This window comes from Dermacentor silvarum, chromosome 5 (genome assembly GCF_013339745.2).
Source record: "Dermacentor silvarum isolate Dsil-2018 chromosome 5, BIME_Dsil_1.4, whole genome shotgun sequence".
Classification (NCBI taxonomy): domain Eukaryota; kingdom Metazoa; phylum Arthropoda; class Arachnida; order Ixodida; family Ixodidae; genus Dermacentor; species Dermacentor silvarum.
Window position 1 is genome coordinate 98089059 of NC_051158.1, and position 25967 is coordinate 98115025.

At 46.4% G+C, this 25967-nt stretch overlaps 1 pseudogene; it reads right to left on the reverse strand.

The window, feature by feature from the left end:
- On the reverse strand, positions 1–25682 carry LOC119454259 (uncharacterized; annotated as a pseudogene).
- Positions 25683–25967: the final 285 nt, after the last annotated feature.

A 25967-nucleotide genomic window follows, 5' to 3' on the forward strand; every position in this document is an offset into this window, starting at 1 on the left:
CTACAGTTCGTTCTGTGCTACCGCTTTCAATGAATGTATGATGCCCATGGCTAGCACTTTCTGCAGTGATGACAGCGCTGCACGAGCATCCGTTTGATCATTCGATCCATTTAGCTGGCGGACAGTGGAGAACAGGGCTTCTACAGGATCGCTCGAGAACTTCGCTGTGAGGACGTATATGAAGCCCGAACGAAGGAGGAACTTTGTCGACTCCACAGTTGACCGTGTCGTTATTTGGAGTGCTTCATACGTTTCCAGTGAAATGAAGGCACGCTTGTCAGGCGCTGTTTCTTTCCAGGCCGCAAAAAACGGCAGAAACTCGTTCTCCAGCCAGGATAACCTGAAATAATTAAGGTTAACAATGCATAAAACGACACTGTTTCCTAATATAACTTTAGCTACCTGTCGTCATCACATGAGCTGAATGGCATCCGATCAGGGTCTCTGGTGATCACATAGAAAGTGGTGCTCCTTATGTTATGGATTGTGAACCACTTGTGTATCATTTCCATGAAATGGATCGTCGGCAGGCTGTCCTCGAACCCTAAAACGCCGAATCTCCTTCCATACTGTTGCAGATAACGCAGTGTAGCTGTGACCTGAAGAAAAATAAATAAAAGGGCCAGCGTGGCTTCCGTTAACGTACGTTTTACGTCGACAAAATACTGACTTTATGATATCTCGCTAGTTCAATTATTGTTCGCGTTATGTGATGCATTAATACAGACCTCTGGCGAAAACACGTCGAGAGCTCTCCTGACGTTCATCTTCTCGAAGTTCGTAGGAAACACGTGCTTCCTTGTGAGGCGCCGGACTAGCTTGAACGCGTTGTCTTTCAATAATGTCAACCAACATCCTCAGATACTTGGGGCTATAATATTCCCCTCCATTGCAAAGGAAAAGGTTTGGTGCCAGGAGCTGATTACGCTCGTTTTTCAGTATGTGACAGTGGTCAAAAGCCAGGAACAGCCTCCTGTTGTCGTTCATGGGGTGCCTGCAATGAGTGAAAAACCTCGCAACTGAATTAAAGGTCAATCAACGGAAACAAAGTTTCTTCGAAAGCACAATCCCAGCTTGAACTTATGTGTATGGGAAAGCTGCCTTCCGGAATTACCGACTTAGCATATGTAGCTTAGCTTCAACAGATTTAAAAGAACGAGAGGACACCACTGGTTGTATTGCCCCGTTGCTCAGTATTGAGAACATTCTGCAGTTGGAAGAGTGATTATCCGCTACAAGTCTGACGACCTCAAAGCCAGCATCTTCAACGGACCTAATAAGATGCATCGTCAAATGATGAAGCTGTTCTCCTGTCGTCGACCTCGTGAAGTAGTAGCCAACTGGAATGCTAAAGATTGCCTGAGTGCATAATGTTAAACACCTAAATTACGATCATGAACACCAACTCAGCAGTTTTCTCATAATCGAGAGAAATCTATGGCGGAATATCTTACGTGTAGTGGGTGGACAGCCTAACGAACACGAAGGCGAGTAGATGGGTGGCGAGTTCATTTTCCATTCCCAACGCCTTTTCTAGCTCTCCCATTTCCACAAGACCGTGCACGCGGTCGGCTTTTTTTTTTTTTCGTATGTTGCTACTTGTTTGATGGACATCTCGTCGACAACAAGAGATCCTTTTTCTCCTAAAAGTGAAATACAGTCACGGCAAAGGCTGCAGTGATTGATACTGGAGCATTCTGAAAGGGTATAGCCAGAAATTTTACGTACGCGATCAGTCAAGGAGGTCGACTCTTGATGTAGCCGTTGTTTCATCAGCGAGGAAACAACCTCCCCGCTGCAAGCTCCTATATACATCTTTAAGGTTGATTGGCTGGGGAGTGTCAGGCTTCCAGACTCACGCAGTATCTCGTAGCCACAGGGAGACTTTGCGTGTCATAACACGGCTTGTCGTATTGTGTCCTCAGACCACTTGTGGTGCTTTGTGTCTAGACATGAAAGTTGTTCGCTGAGAAACAGCGCTTTGGTGTCGTTTTCCTTCAGCTTGTCCTGGAAACAGGAATAATGAATACCAACGATCTCACGGAAATTGCAAGCAGCGCGCGTATCGGTCCACACATTGACAAATTCGTTCACACATTGCCAAGTGTACCTGAAGTACTGCAGCGTTGGCCATTTCAGAAAGTAACTTTACGTCCGCAACTTCATGTTTTAGCTGAGCAACCTGCGCTCTTAAAGCTGCATTCTTTTTCGTCAGTCTTAGGCATTTCCGCCGCAATGTTTTTGTTGAAGTGACCATGAGTCACAGCTTTCTTATCGTTATATTTGTTTGTGCTATCAGAGAGCGTCACACGTTCCTTTGCGTGTCGTCAGGTAAGGTCGCAGAAAGTTCTGAAAATTCTGATTGTGATGGAAGAAGCAAAGCCTCTGGAGATTGTGCGGGAATGGTGTTTTCAGCCGATGGGCCGTCGCTTGGTGACAGGCTCTATTCCAACGGTACCACAGCCGAAGGCACTTTTTTCGTGCAGAAAAATTATAGCCATATTGTACTTCGTTCCACTTTCTTTTATTAACTGAGTCTGTCGGCTAGATATGGTGCGGCATGAAGCCTTCTATGTTGTTAACTCTCACCTTTTTTAACACGAAAGTGTTTTATGCCGGGGTCCACCAAGACTTCACTGACGTATTTCCGTCATTTCCGTCACGGAAATACGTCATAGAACATAATACAAAGAAAGAAACCAGAAGAAAAAGTTCCACAAACATGCAAAATTTGGAAATCGAACCCACGACCTCTCGGTCCGCGACGATAGATCGCCGAGCGTTTAACCCATTGCGCCACAAACGCATTTGCAGAGAGCTACACAGACGCGCCTTATATATCTAACACTCCTCCGTGTACCCGCGCTCTTGCTCGGGGCGGTGCCGCCGCCTACGAGCAGAAAAGAGAAGTACTGCATTATGACACTAACGCGCACCGACAGTGAACGCTTCGGTGGTCTAAGCACTATAGTGCCTAGAATATACTTACTAGTGTGCCGACCGCCGGGCGTTTACAATGGGAGACGCTGGCACCGCCAGTGATGCCTTCCGCCGGAGGCCCCCAGACGGCGACACTGTTTGGGACCGTGCTAACCGAGCGGCGCATCACGCGTCACTTGCGCTTCGGGTGCACTTCGGATGCGCGTTCGTAAGCGCAGTCGGTTGCGGCGCGTTGTAGCTTTCGAGCAAGTAGCATGTGGTGCCTCCGCATGTCATTGCTGGGTTTCTTTCTGTGCGCGTGGTTCGCACTTGTGTCTGTTCACGGACGGAACCGAGATGTCGCAGAAAACGAGGCGTAAACACAGCACCTGTTTTGTCCCATATTGTACAACTGGATACCGCTCAAACAACGAGCAAGTCTCATTATTCAGCGCCTGTTGACTGGCCAGAACGTTTTGGCGAGGTGGAGAAGAATATAAGAGGGCTGATCGAAGGCTAACTCTGGCGGCTGTCGCTTGTGAGAAACACTTTAATAATTGCTACATTGAGCGCTCCTTCAAAATTAGTCGACGGCGTGTCGCCCATGAAAATGTGCCCTGTTTAATTACCGTCATTTATGGTAATTAATTTAATTTATGGTAATTAGATACAACTTGGTGCGAATTTAGCATTTGTGGACATGTCTCGCATATAATAGTTTACTGTGGAAAAAATTTACACTTCGGAAACCACGTATTTATTGGTATTTTTCGCTGAAACACCCCGTATCGTGTAGCGTTATAATGATAACTGTGCATACGGTCGTTTGTAAGTGCAACGAAATCATATTCTTTCGATTACGCTTTGCACCTCAACCAACGCTCCGCAGAACGAAACGGGCTGGGACAGCCCATTGGCGTCTGTCGCACACGCGCGCGTTGGCTAGAGACGCCGCTCGGCATAGCACGGTCCGTACGGCTATCGCCGTCTGGTGGCCGCCGTTGGAAGGCATCATTCTCCGTGCCACCGAAAAGCCCGCGGTCGGCACACTAGTATGTATATTCTAGGCACTATATAAGCACTACGACGCCTCGATGCCAGCATTCGAAGGGACGCTGGCATCAAGAAGCACTACCAACGCCACCTAGGCGTTCACCGTACTCAGCACAGCGGAGCGTGGCCTCCGCAATTAGCTCTGAAAATGTTTCTGAAGTTGATCGCGGAGGCTGCAATTACGACGCGCTGTACGCGCTGATTTGACTCGGTGACGATTCAGTTACGTGCTTTGTCTTGCGCGTTGTATTAGTGTGTCAGTTACGTGCTTCGTCTTTCGCGTTGTGCTAGCGTGTGCAGCGTAGTGCAGCTTCCATATGCACGACGGTTGCTCATGGTCATCGACGTTGGTAGTCGTGATGGAGGAGACGTGCCACCAGGCGTCAGCGTGGGTGCATCAACGCCTAAGGGCGCTTTAGCCACAAAACACCAATAGACATTATATATCAATGTGCAATAAACATTACACTACTTCTGTGAAGACACGTTTCACTTTCGTGTTCTATACCGATTCCTATATAAGAGGGATCAACCACATTTTTTTTTTTCTTTTGGCTTTCTGCATGCTCCTGAGCATTTGTGCGTTTCAAAGTGGGGCGCGCTTTTGGTACGGGAGACACCAGGTAGCTCGGATACAACGGAAATACTGAAGGCACTGCATCAGACTTCAGTTTCTTTATCCGCAGTCCCGGACGGAAATTATCTGCAGTAAAATGAAGACTGCACACCTTGGATCTGTCCTTTGGGAACCAAAATTCATTGTTGGGGCCTTTAAGGAAACAAAGAAAAAGCACGTGCAAGTAATAAATAATGTTAATTAAACAGACATTTGTATCTTCTGCGGTACAATTATTACGTGGGAATTAGTTATAGAAGTATTTCATGCAACTCTTGCCCGGTATATGAACGTATTGTAATATGACACCATCTTCGCCAAAGAAGACCACACATTAAAGCTAAATTTTTGAGTCTCTCTTAATTGTTAATCACAATTTTATACTGTACATACAGTTGCATTTTCTCAGTGCCAAATAACGCTTGAGCAAACTCACCTTTTCTGGAAATCGCCTTGATCCACTTATCACGCACTTTCGAAACTGGGAACTTGTGAAAGCTTACGGCAGGTGTCTTCCCTTGCCTTGATTTGCATAAAGGAACGCAGCAGATCACCATTGTTGTTGATTTGATTCAATTAACGTACCTTTTCTCATATTTCTTCTCGTACACGTACAGTGCATGTGCCCCTCAAACGCCACAGCTTGTGTCTCGATCGGCTCAGCGCAAGCAGACGACAGCAAAAGATCGGTGTAAAATCATACGCAGGAATACACCATAATTGTCAATTTTATTGAACAAAACTCAAGTTTTCTCATTTCTTTATCGTACAGAATTCATGTCGGCGTAAACATCACAGCTTGTGTGGCGGCTCCGCACGAGCAGACGACAGCAAAAGCGCGGCGAGGAGCGTTAGCGGCCGCGGCGGATGGGAAAGAGAAGCTTTAGGATGAGGTAACTAGCAGCGCCACGGTGTTCATAGCGGCAGAAAGATGCGCTAGCACCGGCGCGCTGGCGTTGCGCTCGCTGGGCAGGTCAGGAATACAGTAGGTCGTGGTAAGAACACATCTACAAACAGAAACATATATAGAAACGTTGCGAGTCGAGAAGGTGGCAAAGACTTCCGACGCTGCTCGACGAGTGTGTAGTTCTGATCTGGTCGAAAGCCGCCGTCGGAGGCACCGGCAACAGTCACGGATGCCGCGCGCGCTCGCACACGCGGGCAAAACGTCGACGGCGTCGACAACAGTTCTGCGCGTTCCTGTTGCTGCTACAAACCCTTCAAGTGCTGGCTCAACGCTCCCGGTTGAGGGAGGATCCACAGGCTGGGTACTGGTGGCAGTCTTCCGGACCTGCCTGCTTTTGTGGTGCGACCGCTGGGCCTGTGGTACCACTTGGTGCACGATCCGAGGGCAGGGAGTTTCCAGGTATGGCGCGGGGTTGCCCCTGGCCCTTCTTCTTTGTAGTGGTATGGCGAGTTGACTCGGGGCTCGGTGGCTCCTTCGAGAATGCCGCGGCACTGTGAGGCAGTTTTGACACCTTTACGCCAGGTGTGTTCCCTAGGGTTGCCTGTGGTGGTGGCTGAGTTTGTTTGGTGTTCTCGGCTGCCTTGGAAGCAGCGAGATCTCCCAGGGGACACCACAGGGGTTGCAGAAACGGGCGTTCCAACTGTCTCCGAGGTAGGGCCCCCAGCAAGCACGGCGTCGGTCGCAGCCGCTTTTGGATCCACTACCTCTTTGTTGGCAACGCAGCAAGGTGCCGCAGTTTGGGGCTTCCTCTTGCAGTCAGGATAGACACTTAGGCCCAACAACTGCTCTCTTCAAACTTCGAAGCTGCAACCCAATGAATGGCGGCCTCATGAGAGTGCTACCTCATATTGTCGTTCCCGAATTGCATACCGCAGTTCTGAGAAGTTATGTTTGGGCTGGAGCTGTTCAAAAGATAAGTTTCTCCATTCTTTCACTCAATTTCGCTGTGCAAGGCGGTGTGTCCGGCACTTTGACAAGTGCCGTAACGGCGATGAAAACTGATGCACTCAAGACCGGCGTTGCCTGTGTCAATTTCATAATGTTAAAAATGGCTTCTGATATGTCTCTGTTAACTTTAGCGCCAAAATAAGCCGCAGCTTATTTGTCGAATGGTACAACTCGCTTATGTGCACCCAGATAACCTCATTTTCAATGTGCAGCTTGCGCATATGCCGGCTGTTTTGTGTTGTCTTCACAAGATGTAGTACATCAAATTTGGAAAAAATAAATCTGCACCAACAGTGAAGAACGGTAGCACCACAGACGCCCCAGCTGTTTGGCTAAGTACAGATTGGAGGCTCCGTCTTCGCATATGAGGGCTTTGGCAGTGGTTCGAATCGCCTTTAGCTGCTTGAAAACGGACAATATCAGTTAGCACAGTGCTGACATGGTGTTGATGTGTGGCTAATTATGTAGGCAACTTGCTGCATCCATCTCTTAGCAGTCCCAGACAGCAGAACTGCCACGGCTCGGCCTGAACAGCATTGTCACTGAATCCTTGTGCAAGACCTTGGGTTGCATCATAGCTGAAATTTTTTCAGCATCATTCCGTCAAATATCCGTGAACAGACACAGTCACGCTCACACCACCATCTAGTTGCCGATGAGATGGATGTCAATTGCCGTAATCAGCTTTCTTTTTCACGGTAGAGAGACACCTCCTGATAGAGGGGGCAAAGTTAAAGATGAACACAAATACCGGCACCCAGTGACCCACGATAATGAAATTGTAGTGGAATTTTTTTACCCACTGGGCAAACTGCTCCCTTGCATTTTCATTTAAGCTTACCATGGCTTTTCAGCAGCTGAAACCTTTCGTCTGAGATAGCAGTGCGGATGACACCAAGCACTTTATCAGGTGTGCGAGTAGTCGTTACTTGTTTCGGCCGCCTGGAAATTGTCTTCTGGAGACCTGCTCCGCAAACCGCCTGTCTTTTCGTCGAGGAGTGCACTTTGTGGCAAGGGTAGGGAGGTTCCTCAAGAAGCTTGATGTAAAAAAACACGAAAGGTAAAGAAATATTTAACAATATATTACAGTACAGTGCGCTACTGGAGATGAGTTATTACGATTCGCCCGCACGGCGTGAACTAGTTAACGACGGTGCATCATAAATTGTGCAGCTAAACTTGTCCAATGCAGGCGCAACGTGACACTTGAATGCCAAAGTACACACACCCAACTGGAACTTCGGGAAATGACAGGAAGATCTGGCCAGCTGTACCTTAGGGGCTTGGAAGAAGGGGGGATCTACTTCCCAGTCGTTCCAGACATGGAGTTGCATCAAGCTACTTAGCTTATGCACTGGCTGCTACACATCTCTTCATACAAATTGCGGTTAGCATTGGTATGGAGCGCTTCTGTGCGATGGCCTGAAAAGAAATCCGTGTATTAAGATTATGAAGATCGGCATCTTCCAGTTGAGCATCATGGACCTCCACGCGGCTATAGGCTCCTTCAGTAACCTGGAAGAGTTCGAATGCGTCAGTTACATAATCATAGGCTTCCTCAGAAACCTGGCAGATTTCGAATGCGTCAACTACATAATGACCGGCCGAAACTTTGCACCGACAGTTGTGATGCTTTTAGGGCTGAGCACATTGAGAAATCTAAATGTTTCCAAAGCCTGTATGAATCACAAGAGCGCCAGGTTATTTGTTGATGCCTTAAAAGAGAATGAAACTCTCCGACAGCTGAGGATACACGGTTCCGTCAAACGTCAATTATCATTTTGGTCTAGTTTGGCAAAGAGAAATGTTAAATTTAGGTAAGTAAAGATTTTAGTTTTTCGCTTCCACATTGGCTAATGTGGCAGCAAAAAATTATCCTACATCTAGGATATTAGAGTGATAACATTTCTGAACCACGTACAAGCATTTTATACACCTCGAATCAAACGCATCTGAGTGTACATATCAGGTCTAAGTAAATATACTGTAGGAATCTTATCGCCTTTAACCCTTCCTCTATGCATAGCCCCTGTGCAAAGTAGGTAACCAGAACTATAATTTAGATCCCTACTTCTCTATAGATCCTTTTTTATCTTATCTCTACTTTCTGACCTATCATCGCTCACACGCTGCTACACCATCATCATTGCCACTATCAGCCACATGGCACAATGGCTGAGAATAGAATGAATAGAATAGAACATTTTTCCGCTGTTAGAACTTCTAACAGCGGCAAAATGTGTGGTCAGCAGTACGTTCTCACCAGCAACACTTGCACGTCATGGCTAAGGGTGGCCTACGCTTTGCAGAAAAGCTTTGCACTGCATCACCAATACACATTTTATGCGACATCAGCAATGTTCAACAACCAGTGTGGCAAAATTGCTGTAGCAGCGTAACACGTACACTTCTTGCATGCAATGATGCTATGCGCCGATTGTACTTGATCACTTTTAATGCCGGTAGCCAGCACACTAGTACTTAGCACGGAAAGTACAGCCGCATATCTGCGGGTCTGTCGTTCATGATTTAGAAACTGTATGCGGGGTGCTGCTTTTTAATAAGGCTAGGATACTGTAATGTCAGTGTGAAATGACAAAATATGTTTTCGGCTGTGACTGTTCTGTGCTCTTAAGTCTGCAAATACCTACGAGATTTCTTGACACAGCACGATTCTGCCACATTAGCAAAACTGCCAGCTTACCCTATTTTATAGACTATAGTCTGTGGACGATGCAAGTTTAAAAGTTGAAATTTTGCGGAGTGCGGACTACACGTGATTTTGTTTTTAAGGTTGGAAGCACGCTTGAAGAAAACAGAAACTGCACGTATGAATTTCACCCAAACTAAACTATGTCCAGAGGCACAGGAGTGCAGGACCCTGGCCAAAGTATCTTTTGATAATGAACTCCATGCATGCACTTGTTGTAGACACTGAACGGAAATCTTTGACAGCTACTGCAACTGCTCTCATTCAACAAGGCATGACTAAACACCTTCAGCCTCTGGATATCTCAGTGAACTTCCAAGGGCTGTGTTCAAATGAACTGTGAGGTCTGGATGCAAGAAGGGGCCGCATACATTGAAAAAAAGTGGATCTTGTGCACATATAGAATTTTGTGCGTAAGTGTGCAAGTGGGCCGCTGATTTGTAGCATGCTGTCCCATTTCAATGTGTTCCGAAAGGTTTCATGAAAATCAGACTGAAAACTGAAGGTGACGAATACTTCTGAAAGCAATGAAAACATTGACGAGGCGCATATCGAACCTGACATGCTTGACGCTTTGTTCTGACAGCCCTGGTAAGAGGGGTTTTGATGGGTTTTCGGACTCACTACTTTGATTACTGATCGACTACTACCACGAGTTGTAATGGTTGACTGCTTCTCTCATTTCTACGAACTATACAGCAGGCGCGGACTATCTAGAACACATTAATTTAGACCCTCATTCGCCCCTGTGGACTCTACACGGGGTGCAGACTATATTGTACGTTCAAATATTGCACTATAGCACATGCTGCAGGCGAATGGCCAGCATCTGTGCATTTACAGGGAAGAGCTCAAGTGCTCCAAACAAATTGCCAAGTGAAGCTGTTTAGCTGTGGCTCGTTCCTGTGCCTGGCAGTCCATTATGTGGGACATTTTAGATTGCAGTGTGGCCAATGAAAAATGCACATAATGACTCAAAGAACAGGTAAATGCTCAATGAGGATACTTCTGGCACACACTTTGTCTCTTTTTAAAAGGGTCATATTGTAAGACACACTTTGTAAGAGGGTCATATTAAACATATGGGACCAGCACTACGAAGTTGTACCTTTCGGCAGCGCAAGTGCCATTTCTTAATAGCATGTGTGCAAGAGGAATAGGCCGCCTTCCTCAGTCTCTTGCGTTGAAGTATCACTTTAAGGCAAGCGTTACCAAATATATATGAATTGTAGCATGGCCTAATTTATGCCACCTTTTCCTATTGGCATATGGTGCAGAAATTCACACTTATCAATATAATGCAAGTAGCGCAGCGGTAACACCCCTGTTAGAATAGCGTAGCTCTCCATGACAACTAATATTACACCACATTACAAACATACAAAAACAAAGCTTTCGACCAATTTTTAGCAAGCAACTATTAAATGCTTAAGAGCTGAATAAATGCTAGAAAGAAAGTTAAGGATAACAAGGTTAATGCCACACAAGGCATCCAAAGGGCATTATTTTCAGTCTTTATATAATGATAACATTTCAGGTCAAAGTATGTATTGTTTGAGCAACTTCAGCTTCACTAGCTTAATTTTGTTAATGCACGTGAACTAAGGCTGTGGTCCAATCAAGCATAAAACCTGTTTATTGTCATTGATACGAATAAATTTTCCTGCTCTGTAAGGGTTCTTGCACTTCAAGAAACATAAATTAAAACATGTTATCCATGATGGTTCTTACGAAAATAATACACCACACTTTTCTCACAGGGAAAAAATAAGAGGTCATTGTTAAAATTTTTTTTGCAATAGTGATACTCGCTATTGCATACACAGTCCCCTCCTGTGAATTCAAGTTTAATAAACTGTGTAAGATCAGTAGGCATTCACAAGTTCAAATTGAATATTAATTTTCCAGTATGCGGTGGTTCCTATAGGTGCTTCTAAGATATGGAATGCAAACGTAGGTCAGCACTGTCTGCGTACATGAAAAGCGTTGGCAGAATCCTGCTTAGTATGTCAAAACTTCAAAGCAAGCTGCAAGTGGACACAATAAGAATGCCTTGCGACAGCTGCCCCACTAGGTGCGCAATGTAAGCCCCACATATCAAATAATTGGGTTATGAAGTCATCACCGCTATTGAAAAACGGCATCTTCCAGTGCCTTCCCGTGTAAAACCAGCGCGTTTTTTGACACTGGATGGCACTGGGGACGCTGGCGCACGCTGGCAGTCACTGTGACACTAGTGAGATCACTGCACAAGAGCTGGGTCACACTGGACGAGACGCTGGGGCGCACTGGTGTGCGCTGTACACTAAAGTCCCTATATAAGAAAAGTACCGCCATCCTTTGATAAACGCCGCTTCTCTCTCTCCTGTATCTCCGATTGAACGATGATAGCGCGCGCTTTTCACTTTTTTATATTTTCTTTTTTTCCGCCTCAGAGCCATGTTGAAAGTCCTCTGCGCAGCCGCAGTCGCCGGCGGCGGCGGCGGCGCGCGCCCGGCCTGAAAGCTTCAACGTGGACTTTCTAGGTGCGCCACCGTCCACTTGGCTTTCGCAAGCAAAAAGTAAAGAAAAAAGCAAGCGCTTTAGGAGAGGAGGCGGCGGAGGAAAGAGTAGATGGCGGTACTTTTCTTATATAGGGATTTTACTGTACACGCGCTGGTTGTCGCTGGAGTTGGCTGGCTCGTACTGGAAACTGCGCTGGTTTCGTTTATGCCGCACTGCTGAAGTATAGACGCTGCTTAATATTAAATGCTTGATACAATTTCATGAGCAGGTACTAGTCTCCTGTGCTAAAGAACGTTATATTTTGGGGTCATAAATGTCCGTTTCGTGTCGGCGGTGTTGCAGCACGGAATGAAGGTGCGTGAGCTGCCCATGTATATGCGACACACATCACTTTAGTTTTGTGCATTTCCGTTTGACTGTGTGGATAGCTGTATTCGTGAACGAAATTACGCAAACGCAGATAATGCCTCGTTCTCTAGTAGTTCGTACTCAACCGATGACTGCGAGTTGTCGCAGTGTTGTGCAGTCCGCACGAAACCCAGCAGCCGTTCAGACGCGCTCGAACGGGGGCCTCAGGAAGCCTGCCGCTGATTGATATTATCGCACCGACAACAAAGCTGAGGCGATTCGTGCGCTTCTACTTTCCCTAGTGCACTAAAAGGATCAGGTACCCGATCCGAGATCGTTGGCTTCGACCGAATGTTAGGCCTACCGTACCCGTCGAGTCCGTCTACACTGTACCGGCCCGTCTAGGCTCGGGAACCAACAAGTCTAACGAGGATAAACCACTCTGTAGTTCAGCTTTCCCATCGGTGTTTTTAAACAGACCATTCTTTCGTGTCTACAGTGTCAACACAACAAGCGATGAGCGCCGATGTGACGCGTTATCAACATACCTATATGCGCTGTCGCCGAAGGCTGCCAACCGCATTAACCGACCGCTTCTGTGACGGAGATATGTGACTATACATACGTGTCGACTGAAATGCATTGTCGAGCTAAGGAAATGTTGCATTTCCCTTGCGCGAAAAACAAGAAACGGCAGTCAAACTCGGTTGTAACAGCTCGTACAGCATTCCCGGGTCGGCGGTTCATTTAAGACTTTTTTTCGGGGTTAATACAGCAATCGCAAAAGCAATCAGTGTTGCAACACTTCCAGGCAAACTATTCAATACGTACAACATTTTCGACCTGATAGAGGCGTAAATTATTGCGATATGTAAGTTGGAGGATCGAATCCAATCGATTTGGTTTTCATTGTTTTTCTTTTTTTATTGCATTACAACGCTCTCTGTTCCTTTTTGTATTTCAAAAAATATATAAGGTACCCCGCCACCACGTATTTCTGGCTCTACAGCTGCGTTTCGCACCAGTACCCCGCGCCCAGCGCCTCCCAGTATGCCGCGCCTTGCCAGCGTCCCAGCATTCAGCGTGCGACACTGGCTGGGCCCATAATCAGTCATGGCACTGGGCACTGGATAATGGGGTTTGCAATACGGATGCCTGATCAAACATAAAACGTGAACAAATTAATTTTATATAGACAGACCTTTGTGTCTGCATGTTAAATAATGTGGTGCATTATATTCAGGGCAACAAGTCTGCAATCTCTTCCAGACAACCATTCTTCAGGCTTTCAGAGCTGATGCAATGTGAGCATTATGAAGCAGATTCATGGCTATAAAAAGCATAAAATCAAAACATCAACTTTCTAGCCTTTAAATTTACCTAACAGTAGACAACTTCACCCACAACTAAATTACAACAATTACAACATGGAAGCAGTAGTTATTCACAAAATGCAATCACATCATCATAATTTGCTATAAAACAGTGGTCATAGAGTGACTAGTTTCTAACCCTGATGCAAGCAAACACTTCACAGAGGCTGAATTTAAAAAAAATCAATGTTGCATTGAAGTACAATGAAAAGGCCGTACAAAACAATACTGCATTACGATTTGGTATAGGCGCATCATGTGTGCACTTAACAATGGACCTTTTTCCAATAAGCGACCCCTCTAGCGGTCGCCACTTCAAATTTGACAGGCAAGACAAGCGCTCCCGCTGCTTCTCGCCTCTACGCAGAGCATGGGCACCGTCCACTGTTCAGATGGCGCTACGACGTTTTATGTTTCGCTCCAGTAGTGCCGACGCCGGCCGCTAGAGAGGCGATGAAGATGATACGCCATTCCGAACGACAACGGCTTCCTTATCGTCGCTCGTTTGAGAGGTATGCCCTGCGCTTTGACGATATCAAGCTCACAATTGTTCCCGCTGCTCATATTGATTGCGAACGCATGCTATCATATGCAGAGCATGCGCACTTTGGTATTTTCACAACTCGGACAGTCTTCTTTCGTGATAAGCGATCGAAAACATTACGGCGAATGTATACAGCGTTTCTCTAGTTTTGCTGGTTTTGACACTGGCCGTCCCAAAGCTTCACTTGTAGTGGCGCACAGATCGCGCGCAAACAGCAGTGCACGGTGCCTATAGGGTAGCGTTTGACGAAGCAGTCTCTCGCGGCGGCCGTCCCTGCTTTTTTTTTTTCTTTTGTCGCCTGTGTTGTTGAAGTAGCTTCTCGTCGTCCTGCTCTAGCGCGCGCGTATTTGCTGACGTGTAGCAATAATACATTTTACATTTACCGACGCGACGGCAACATGCTGATGCGACGTGCAGGTGGTTTGTAACCAAGATTTGAGAGATGCACCGGCCTTTGTTCTTCAACAGTTTGGTCAGTACTTTGATTCGTCGGTATACATACCCGTAGATGAAAACATCGCCGTGACTTTTAGTCAGTCGTAGGGCGAGAAGTGCAATAATCACAGCGCTAGTGTGATGCGTTACCAGAACGCAGGCTTGCCTGCGCCTCAGCAAGAATCGCGTGATAACTCATTGATAACATGACGTAATTTTTTAAAATTTGACCAAGCGCTCTACTCCATTAATTTACGTTCACCATTCCATGACGCTTTGTGCAATCGACAGTAAAGCAAGTGCCCAGCATGAGATTCGTCGCAAACGCTGCACTAATCGCTCGAGCGTTAGTTCATGGAGTCGTTTTCATCGACAAAATACTTGCAGCATTTTCCACGAACTCTTATGCTTTTCCTTTAAGCAACATTCGCGCCCAGAACACGAGAAAAGTTATTGTTCAGCCTCTCAAACTCGGGAAATTGCCGCGGATCATGCAAGGGTTCACGCACTCATTTCGCACACCTGCCCTGCGATAATGGCGGCGCGGCGTGCAATGCAACTGGAGCGAGGGTATGCGCATGCGCATAACTGAATTGGGAAAGGTCCACTACCTTTAAACAATGACATTTATGTTGAAAAAGCCTCAATATGCAGGGCTTGGTTTAAAACTCACAGTTCTGGAAAAGAACAGTTCAACTTTATCACAGAGGCTTGACCAAGTAAATAGGGCTGGTACGGCGTTCTGTCCAGTAACTGAAAGGGGCACAGAAGCACTGTTTCGCAAAATGCATTTTCTAATTCATGCAACGCAAAAGCTGGAGCGAGAGTGGCCCGAACACACTGCACCAGAAAAAAAAAAATAAACTTCACAGCCAGCTTTAACACTGGCAAGTATTGAGCCAAACATTGCATCAAACCGTGTTCCTGACACAAAGAGTGTAGTCATTAACTGCATACAAATAGCCATCCATAGTAGCTTTCTTTAGGAGAACACTGTTGTCAGGTATTTGAACATGCCTCAGATTGTTTAAAACTCTGGACTCCTGATTCTGGCTCATATTTTTGTACATCGCACGAATGTGAAATAAACCTCGTGCTTCGAGGAATGACTGATACAGCTGATGCTGGTCACTTCGCGTCTTTGTAACATTTGTGAAGTTTCTGACACTTCGCATGCACTGTTTAAAATACTGGTGCTTTCCTTCGAATCTCATGGTCCACACATGACATAGTGGTCCAAACTCGTAAATTAGCTGACTGTAATGCAACAAATAATGATTCTTTGGCCGAAGTTTGTTAGTAGAAAAATAACACTTCGGGATGCTATGTAGTCTTCAATCAAAACTTTCAAGTATGCTACTTGATCAGGAGTTATAGTAGATGCCATGAGGAGGTCAGTCATCTCCATGAAATTCACAAACATTTCCCAGACTGGATCACTTGTGGTGGCTACTTTCATACCTACAAAAACAGGAAGCAGTCTCAGTAATGTCCAATTCTACAAAGCATGGCCTCCAAGTTTGTGACTTTCACTAGACACATTGGCTGGCTTATGTCGCAAATCATGGGCACTGTACTTCATAGTAGAAATCCTGTTAAGATATTCATATGTGATCCAGCCTTTCTCAGTGGCAACGTACCGAATGTATAATGATATATAACGAACCACTCCTTCAAAAAGATCATGCCCAATACATGGGGGCAAACCAGACTGGCGCACATGAAAATGCTTCAGTACATGAAACGATCAGTTCGTCACTCTGCCGCAGTCATCATGTCATCCAGTGTTCGCAACATGCTCAAGTGACTGTGTAGTTATCTGGGGTTCGCCTTCCTGCTACTACATATGGGGTCTGATGAAATTGGGTACGTGTTAGTAGACGTACTAAAATTCTGAGTGAAACCGCCAACCATGTGGCTTCCCAGATTTTCACCCGCTATGAAATCTAGTTGTACAGTGTGATTCACCCCATTAATAAGTAAACCTTTGGTTTCAAGTAGAAGTAAATCTTCAGTCAAAGGCTGCAGAACTCTCTCAAGGCCAAACTCTTTCACGTCCTTCTGGCGGCAAAGCATGGCGAACTGCATGCTTTCAACCCGTGGTCTGCAACGCAGCGGCAAATTTCCAAGTGTCATGTACACTGCAAGTAACCTGAAATTGCCCTTTGACGAGCCTAACCGATTCACTATTTCAAATGCATCCTGATACAAATTACATGTATCACATTCTCTGTGGATTGTCTGAGAGGCTGGCACAAAATATCTTGGTAGTAGTATCCTAATGTGCTCTACTGACTACTATGAGAGCAAGAGTGAAGGAAATATATCAGATGCTCAATGGGCACATAATGGTAAGTAGACGCAACATTTTGCTTGTTCATGCCTAAAATGATTTCCACTGGTGGCACAAAACAAAACTTTTTTTATAATATTACGGGAGTACGACGATCTCAGTATGGCAGATGCACCGACCTTCAAAGGCATCTTTACAAAATGCAGAACGTACTGAAGAAAGTGTGTCACTGGAAACTGTCTTGTCAGCCTGGTGTAATGACATGTTTCGGTTTAGATTGTGAAGATTCTGCAGCTCTTTAACAATGTATTGCACTGTGCTTGCTGGCACATGATGCTGAGACTCAAGCTGTAAAAGAAAAATGTCACAGTTTCGCCCTAAGGGCGAAGCAATGAATGCGATAGCAACACAGCAATGTCATACGAAGTAAGGTGAGCGGCTTTGGTAGCAACAACACGCAGAACTGTTGTCGACGCCATCGGCGTTTTGCCCGCGTTCGCTCAAAATGCGTGCGGCGTTGGTGACTGTTGCCGGAGCCTCTGATATAAATAGGCACTGCGTGCCGCAGCTAAACGTCGCCTCCCTTCCCTCCCCCTCCCCCACGGCCTCTCGCTCGTTGGAAGAAGGCGCGTTTGCTCTACATACATGGTGATTGTGAAGGAGAACAGAGACGCCTACTTCTGCAGCCCTTAAGGTATGTCACCACCTTTGAAAAGGCACTTTTTAAGAAAAATATACATTTTCTCTTTATTAGATTTCGAGAATTCCCAAACATTCAAAAATGTTCTGCAGAAAGAATTATGTTCTTATCTTATTTAGTTCAAAAGTTATAGCCAACTTACTAACAGCTGGCGAACAGTTCTGAAACCGAAACGAATGTGGTGCGGTAACAGAAACTGATAACTCAGCGAAAATCAACGGCGTATATTGAGATTTTTCTGTTATGTTTTAGATTGATACGTAAAATATTCTTCAAAGACAATTTGTAAGGCTTCCTTTTTTTTAAACATTGCCCAAATTTCCATAAGGGGGATGCCTGACGCTACAAGCGTTAAAAGTGCGTCTCTGTTGTTCACGTTGCGCGCGCTTTATGCTGCCGCTGTGAATGCTACCGGGATCGTCGTTTTTATAGCTATTATTTTTAGTAGCAACAGTAATAATATAGGCTGAACGTTTTTATAGGAGGGCATGGCCAAGTTCAAGGCAAAAAGGCGATTGAAACAAAAGCTTCAATCAAAACTTTCGAAAAAATAGAAAGCATTCGAACAAAGATTCAAACGAAAGTGAAGCCGGTTTATGCTAACCTTTGTACGGATTTAAAGAAGTGCCTGCAAGGAAAATCCCAAAATGTAACGAGAGTTTCAACGGTATGATATGGCAACGGGTGCCAAAGACGTCCGCGTGAGCCTGCCCTTTATTATGTGGCCTGCCCATCCTCCTTTTTGGTTTATATGATGCTGTGTGCCACTTCAAAGATAGCGACAGAAGTACAACAGATATTCTGAGGCAAGCAGTCATTTGAACCTGGCCATCACACGCTCGTAGCATGTTGCACCAGTGACCAGTACCATGTAAGGAAGGCCCAGCGTCAATCAACGGGTGAGGCAAAATATCTCCGCAAGAAAATGTGGGCTGCAACAAAAGCCAAAACAGATCTCGTGGCAGCTAAGAAGGGCCCTAGCTATGAACCTAGTGGATTTTAACTTATTATGGCGTGATGATCTTGTTTGTGCAAGGATTGAAAAACTTTAATCTTGTTTTTCTCAAAACTTGATTTCTTGCACTTTCCTGTTGCGCAAACAGTTGTAACTTCCAAATCAATGAATAGTTTTCAACGAAACTTTGCACGCTCGTTCCTTTATTACTAGACTGTGCAATGAACTAGGATTAATGAAAACGAATGATAAGTTTTGATGTTCTGAAGTTTTATTCCAAGCAATGCAGACAAAAATGACACATTTTTTTGTTTTCTTTGGTATTTTTACTATATCTTGATTCCCAATCATCGGATGGCAAAGATCCTAGTTCGTTGCACAGTCTGGTTAGTTGGCTACCTCTGTGCCAAAAAGTTTACGATTCCTGCACTCCATTCGCTAGTTATGAATGTTCGCGTAACAGCCAAGTTTGGGCAATGTTTTGTCAATAACAAATGCCAGTATAATTTTTTTTCACTCTTTCTTGCTTTTGAATATCATTTAAAATGGTCCTTTATAAGGTCAATGTGAAATAAAAATTTAATGGCCAAAACTAAAACTTTTTTTGAAAAAGGTGGTGACATACCTTAAGCGAGCACGGCGCAGAACGCGCGTTTGTTCTCCGCCGTGCGTTCACTCCCCGTGAAAGACGCGCCCCTCGCGCCCTTTCACTCGCACATACAGCATTCGGCGCGCGGCGACGATTTCTTCTCCAAATGACGTCATACGGAACCTCACGGCGACGGCGACGCCGACGGCAGAAATCTGCTTTTGAGTGTCCATATAATTACTATCGCAATAAAATGTGCGAAATTGTCAGTAAAAGGATTGCACTCCAAATGGCTACCCCCCTAGTTTGTTTCACAGGTGTCCTCCCCAGCAGCAGCAATCTGGGCGCGACTATGCTCCCCATCCAGAGTAGCTGGTTTGGCTTCAAAGTTGGCATCTCGCTCTTCTAACAGCTGTGTTGCTGTAGTGTCACGATGATACCTTGACACGTGCGTTCTGAATGACTCTGCTGACTTCAGAACACTGGAAAACCCCACAAAAGGGCACATGACAGCGTCTATTCCCATTTCCAAATGTTCAGCAACATGGGCAGCAACAGAGCAGACAAATGCCGCATCATCTTATTTGCGGCGCTGTTTCCTGTGATGTCTGAAGAGGTGGCTTTTAAGGCTTTCATAGTTTTTAAACAAAGCGGAGCATGGCTCACTAGGGCAAAGTGCACCACCCAGAACACAGCAGTGATAATGGTAGTGCTCGAAGTAGTCGAGCAACGTTGAAAACGGCTGTGCACAAGTACGGCAAGCAGCCATTCTTCATTGGTGCTACAGCTGCAATAAAATCAAACAATTATTTCTTCTGAGGTCCATGCTCTTCCTCGTGCCCCCTGTTTTTTAAGAACCATTGAATAACATAACGTTATTCCAATTGTACTATAACGGAACCGCATCAGTAGACTATAACGGATTCCACACCAGTACATTAGTTCCGATGGTTTATGTGCATGTCAGCTAATGTTAATTTTCTTTCCATTTTATCCAAAATAGTAGTTTGTTTGTTTGTTGTTGTGGTAGTTTGTTTTCTCAAAGCAGTAACTTCTTCCTGCAAATACCACCAAATGTGAGCGTTACATTGATCTGGCTTATACATTGACAAATGTAATATTAGCGCATGAACCGATGAAGTAATGCAGTCCATGTTTGCCATTAATGACGATATAAGTTCACATTTTGAGGATATGTGAAGGCCGCTGCACACTTAGTCGGGTGTATTATCGAGCGTGATTGAGTCACAAAAGGAGCTTCAGCAAAGGAATGAGTAGCAACATAAACCGCTAATGGTTCGTACATTAGAAAAAAAATGTCAGCACGTCCTGAAGTACATTGTCAGCTTTAATACCGCTGTCACACGTTCAATTTCGATCGCGATAGGGACCAATAGGGATAGAGCTCGTTCCGTGTGCATCGCGATCGGGCCTGATCGTGACAGTAGGTTGACGACCATGTAGTTTGAGTTGCAGACGATCAGCAGACCTCCTTACCCCCAATGGCAAACGAAATAATCTTTTCTTGAGAAAAAAGAAAATGAGCTTTATATTACAATTTTATACAAATTTGATAAGTGCCTCGGACCCGCTTACGACAACTCGTGCGCTTGAGCTCACCCAGAGTGGCTCCGGATCGTTGGACCGGGTAGCACCGAACATTGTCAATCCCAATCAAAACTGACACCGATATTCAACAAGTAAACCCACGGACTCTCATGACGTCTTCACAATGCTTCGTCGCGTGCAATGCAGAGGCCCCACCATAGGTAAAAATTAGCTAATTTGAAGCGCTGAGACTGCGCAGCTTAGACGACTCTACATATAAAGGTTCCGGGGCAACGGTCTTACATGCATTCCATAATGGTTTCACTGCTAGACAGCTATGTAATGTCGTAAAGGGAAGCGAGAATTCCCGCAAATGTACACGTGTAAACAACGTGTCCTTCGATTCTGAAGCGCGCTAACACTGGCAGTAACTTTTTTCACAATTTCCTGAAGAAAACAAGCAACACAGTATACATACGAAATGCAAGCACAAAATTGCAAAAAATTGAGATTGTAGTCCTAGCGTCACAGCAACAAAGGCCAGTCCAACGATCTGTCACAAGCACGCGCAGCGAAACGACAGTTGTTAGCACATCAGCTTTCTGCAGCTGCTTTTGTGTTAGTCTATATATCTCCCATAAGCACTGAAAACACCGAACGCATGATCTCTTTGTCTGCCCTCGCTAACGGAATTCCTTACATATTGTGAGACAACGTTTAGGCCGTCACTCTCGTCTTTATTGTCTGAAGCGACAGCCCCTCCACTAGGCCCAGAATGGTGATGATGAGTGTACAGATGAGAATATGAAGCGTATGAATAATGCTCACACTAATTTCCCCGCGCGCGCAAGCGTCCAGCCAGGCCGCGACTTAGCCAGGAGGGAAACGGCGAACCAATCGTTTTAGATGCGAAACGTGAACGATCTCAACGATAACTATGGTCCGAAGAAACCTCGACAGGGGCAACACGATAGCTCGCCGGGGGTGTTTGTTCATTAACAATGTAGGGGCCAAGGAAGCGCGATTCTAGCTTCTCACACAAACCGGGTGTACGAATGGGCATCCAAAGGAGCACTTCACATCTCCCGGAAGAAAGGAGACGTCTCGACGAGAAATGTAACGTTGCTTGCGGTCTAGTTGACTGACTTCTGTGTATTAACTCGAGCACGGTCACGACATTACTGAAGTTTCGAGACGAACTGTTCGGGTATACTGGCCGAGGTGTTATTTGGGGCAGTTAAAAAGGCGGCGTCGATGGTGAATGTCGGCGAACGGCCGTAAACGAGGTAGAAGGGTGAGTAGCCTGTAGCTCGCTGGACAACAGTGTAAGCAAACGTCGCAAACGGTACAAGTTTGTCTCAGTTGTCGTGGCTTTGCCATCTGTTAAGCCATTTGTTTGAGGGTGGTATGCGGATGTCGTCTTATGAACTGTGCCACAAGCTCTGAGTACATCTTCCTTCATTGTTTACATGAAGGTCTTGCCGCGATCACTCAAAAGTACACGAGGTGCACCATGACGCAGCACAATGGCATCAAGAAAGAAGTCAGCAACGTCTGAGGCCGAACTAGAGCGTAGAGGCGCGGTCTCTGCGTATCGTGTGAGGTTGTCGACAGCTGTCACGATCGGTTATCGATCCGGCGTTATGGGCAGAGGTCCGACCAAGTCTATTCCAACGATGGCAAAATGTTTCTCGGGACATTGAAAAGGCCAACAGGAGGCGAAGTCGGTCGTTTCCGCCGTTGACACTGAACGCAAGAAGCGACGTACTTGGCCACAAAGGTAGACATGTCTGGCCAAAAGAAACGGCTCCTAACGCGATGGTACACCCGGCGACCAAATAAGCCGGGACATGAAGTCTGAGAAAAAGCTGAATAACTTCGTAGCCTGTAGCAGTAGCAAGTAAAACTGTATACGACAATATTGTTAGCATATTCTAGTCGAAGCCCAAAATGCAAATACCAGGCTACATTGAGGCTGCGGATATATTCAGTTTTTTCTCAGACTTCATGTCACGGCCTATTTTGTCGCCTGGTGTACGTTTTGTGGAAACCCAAGTGGCCAGCAGATGGGTTGTCGTGAAAGGCTTCAAGGATATGTGTGCGCAGCGAACGTGGAAGAACAGGTACCCAACGGTGTCCGTAAGTGTTGTAAATGTAGCGGTGCAGCACATCGTTCTCGAGCTTAAATAGTCGCAGTTGTCGACGTAATCGGGCATTCGGTGCAGAAATAGTACCGCACAGCCGTTCAATGATGCTGCTGCAGTAGGGATCAGAACGTTGACACGAGGCGAACTGAGTGCTGCGATTAGAAGATGGCGTGTCAGTAACAGCTAGCGGGTAATGACGTAAAGGGAGACATTGTCTCATCATCAAGTGGCGCGGAATGGAGAGACGTGCTCGAAGATAACGGTGGCAGGGGGCAGCGAGACAGAGCGTCGGCATCTTGATGTTTTTTCCCAGACTTGTAGACAACGTCAAAATCGTACGCTTGTAATCGGACCACCCAGCGGCCCAGGCGTCCAGACAAATTTTTCATTGACGACAACCAGCATAAGGCATGGTGGTCGGTTATGACTGTGAAGTGGCGTCCATAAAGATATGGTCGAAACTTTTGTATGGCCCAAACTACTGCAAGGTGTTCCTGTTCTGTGATCGAGTTCTGTTCGGCAGCCGTTAATGCGCGACTGCCATAAGCAACAACTCGCTCTCGTGCAGTGGCATCACGCTCTAGAAGGATAGCACCGATATCATGGCCACTAGCGTCGGTGTGCAAACAAGTTGGTGCGTTGTCATCGAAGTGACACAGGACGGGGTCGGATGTCAAGGCTTGCTTGAGGGCTTGAAAGTTAGAACGTTCGTAGGCGTCTGTCCAAGTGAGAGCAGTGCCCGACGTCAGAAACTTGTGCAGCGGCGACGTCATGACAGCAAAATGACTGATGAAGCGGCGGAAGTAGGAAGCCAGGCCCAAGCAACCTAACCGTTTTTGATTTTCAGGGCGAGGTAAGCGAATCACGGCAGCAGCAACCTTGTCAGGATCTGGTCGAACGCCATCTTTACTGATAAGGTGGCCCAACACTTTGATGATCTTTCGGGCAAAATGACATTTCATTGTGTTGGGTTGAAGTCCAGCGTTAGAAAGGCATGTTAAAACGTCGTCCAAACGCTCAAGGTGCTGACGAAAAGTTGTAGAAAAAATAACGATGTCATCTAAATAACAGACAGGTCTTCCACTTAAGGCCGCGTAAAACTGTGTCGATCATGCGTTCAAATGTTGCAGGAGCATTACATAAACCGAAGGGCATCACGTTGAATTCTTAAAGTCCATCTGGTATTGCAAAGGCTGTCTTATCCTTGTCCGCTTCGTGCATGGGTATTTGCCAGTACCCGGATCGAAGGTCTAGACTTGAGAAATATTCAGCGCCCTGAAGGGAGTCAATGGCATCGTCGATTCTTGGCATCGGATATACGTCTTTGCGCATGATGTTATTAAGTGCTCGATAATCGACGCAAAATCTTACACAGAGCGCACCAACACAACAGGAGACGACCAAGAACTGGACGATGGCCGAATGATGTCTCTTGTAAGCATGTCATCAACGTTGGCTGCAATGATTTTTCGTTCTGCGGAAGACACGCGATACGGGCGGCGGCTTACAATCGAGCTGCTTTCGGTTTCGATGCGATGCACAGCAACGGAAGTGCGCCCCAGATGCTTGGAGTAAACGTCAAATAAAGCGCTGTGTTTTTGCAGTAGCGTCATAAGGTCTTCTTTCTGTGCAGCAGTCAGATAGGGATTTATCGCGGCCGTTAAAGCAGTGGTAGACAAAGGTGGTGACTCGGTGTGAAAGGGTACTAGCGAAAGAGGTTCGGTGTCAGTAAAGCAAGTCACAGCGGTGCCCTGGGAGAGCACAACTGGGGAAGAAGTAGGGTTACGAACAGCGATCAACGCTCTACCGTCCTGAAACCGCACCAGGCTAGGAGCAATGTTAAGGCCGCCAGATATGCAGCGACCGCTCGGTGCAAGGAACACATCACCATTTAACATCGTGGCGGAAGTGAGTGTTAGAATGCGCTCACTGCCCGGGGGAATGAAAGAGTCGGTACACGCGACGGAGCGCACGATGTGAGCATCGACAGCGGACGAAGATTCAGTGTCCGTCATATGAATAGTTCGCTGACGGCAAGAAATTAAAGCTGACGCTGAGGACAGGAATTCCCATCCCTAAACCATTGCGTAGGTACACGAAGATAGCACGGCAAACTGAATGTCGTGAAGGATGCCATCAATGAAAACACGTGCAGTGCAAACACCGGAGGGCTGAACAAGAACTGCATTAGCACAACGAAGGGCAGGGCCATTATACGGTGTCTTCACTTCTCAAGCGAGAACACAAGTCAGTACTAATAACACAAAGTGATGCACCCGTGTCAACCAAGGCTTCAGTCCGTAAACCTTCAACAAACACCACAAGTACATTTGACGGGCACTCCGGAGGAGCTTCAAGTTGTCCAAAGGATGCAGCTTTCCCTCCTGAAGCTGCACTATTTAGTTCTCCGGGCGGTGATCGGACGAGGTAGCCGGCCGAAGAGGGGAAGAGGAGCGACGACGCGGGAAGCGTAATGAACCGGCAGCGTTGAATTCCTGCGGAGATGGGGAACGTCGAGGATAGTTGTAGTACGAACGCCGACGTTGTGGTACAGGCGCAGAAAACTCATCCCTTTCAAAACCGTCATAGCCACGTTTTTCATCTTGCTGACGGCTTCGGCAAAACCTTGAAATGTGGCCACGGATGCCGCAGTAGTAGCAAACAGGTCGAGGTGGGCTCCATGCGTTGTAAGACTCAAGAGGTGGTGGTCGCGCACTGATAGGATTCAGGGACCCATGCAGTGCAGGTGCCTGCTCTGGTGGCTGCTGCAAGAGTGGCACCACGGAGGCAACCTGAGCAGAAGTTGGCGTAGGGATGGGGTGCGGGTTCGGGATTGGCGGGCACGTCACGGCAGCTGTCTCTTCTCTCACGATGTGGCGTAGGCCGCCACCAGGAGGTGTCATATGAACTTCAGGAGGGGTTGACGAAGCTTGGGCCTGCAGTTCCTCACGGAATATGGAGCGAATCAGAGCACGTAGCTCGCTATCCTTGGACGCCCTGAAATCAGACGTGTCACGGTATAAGCGGATCATAGTAAACTCATCCAGGCGCTGAGACGTAGTGATGATGCCTGCGACGGCAGTGGGGTTCAGCACGACAAGAGCATTGAATGCCACAGTCGCAATACTTTTGAGCAGGTGGCGTATCGTACATGGTCACTCTCCGCCATCGAGCTGATCAAGCGGCGGCAGAGGGCGAGCACGTCCTCTATGTACGAAGTGTACGATTCTCCCGTTTGCTGAACACTCTCAGCAAGCTTCTTCTTGGCGATATCTGAGCGGACAGAAGAGTTCGCGAAAATCTGTCGTACTTGAAGT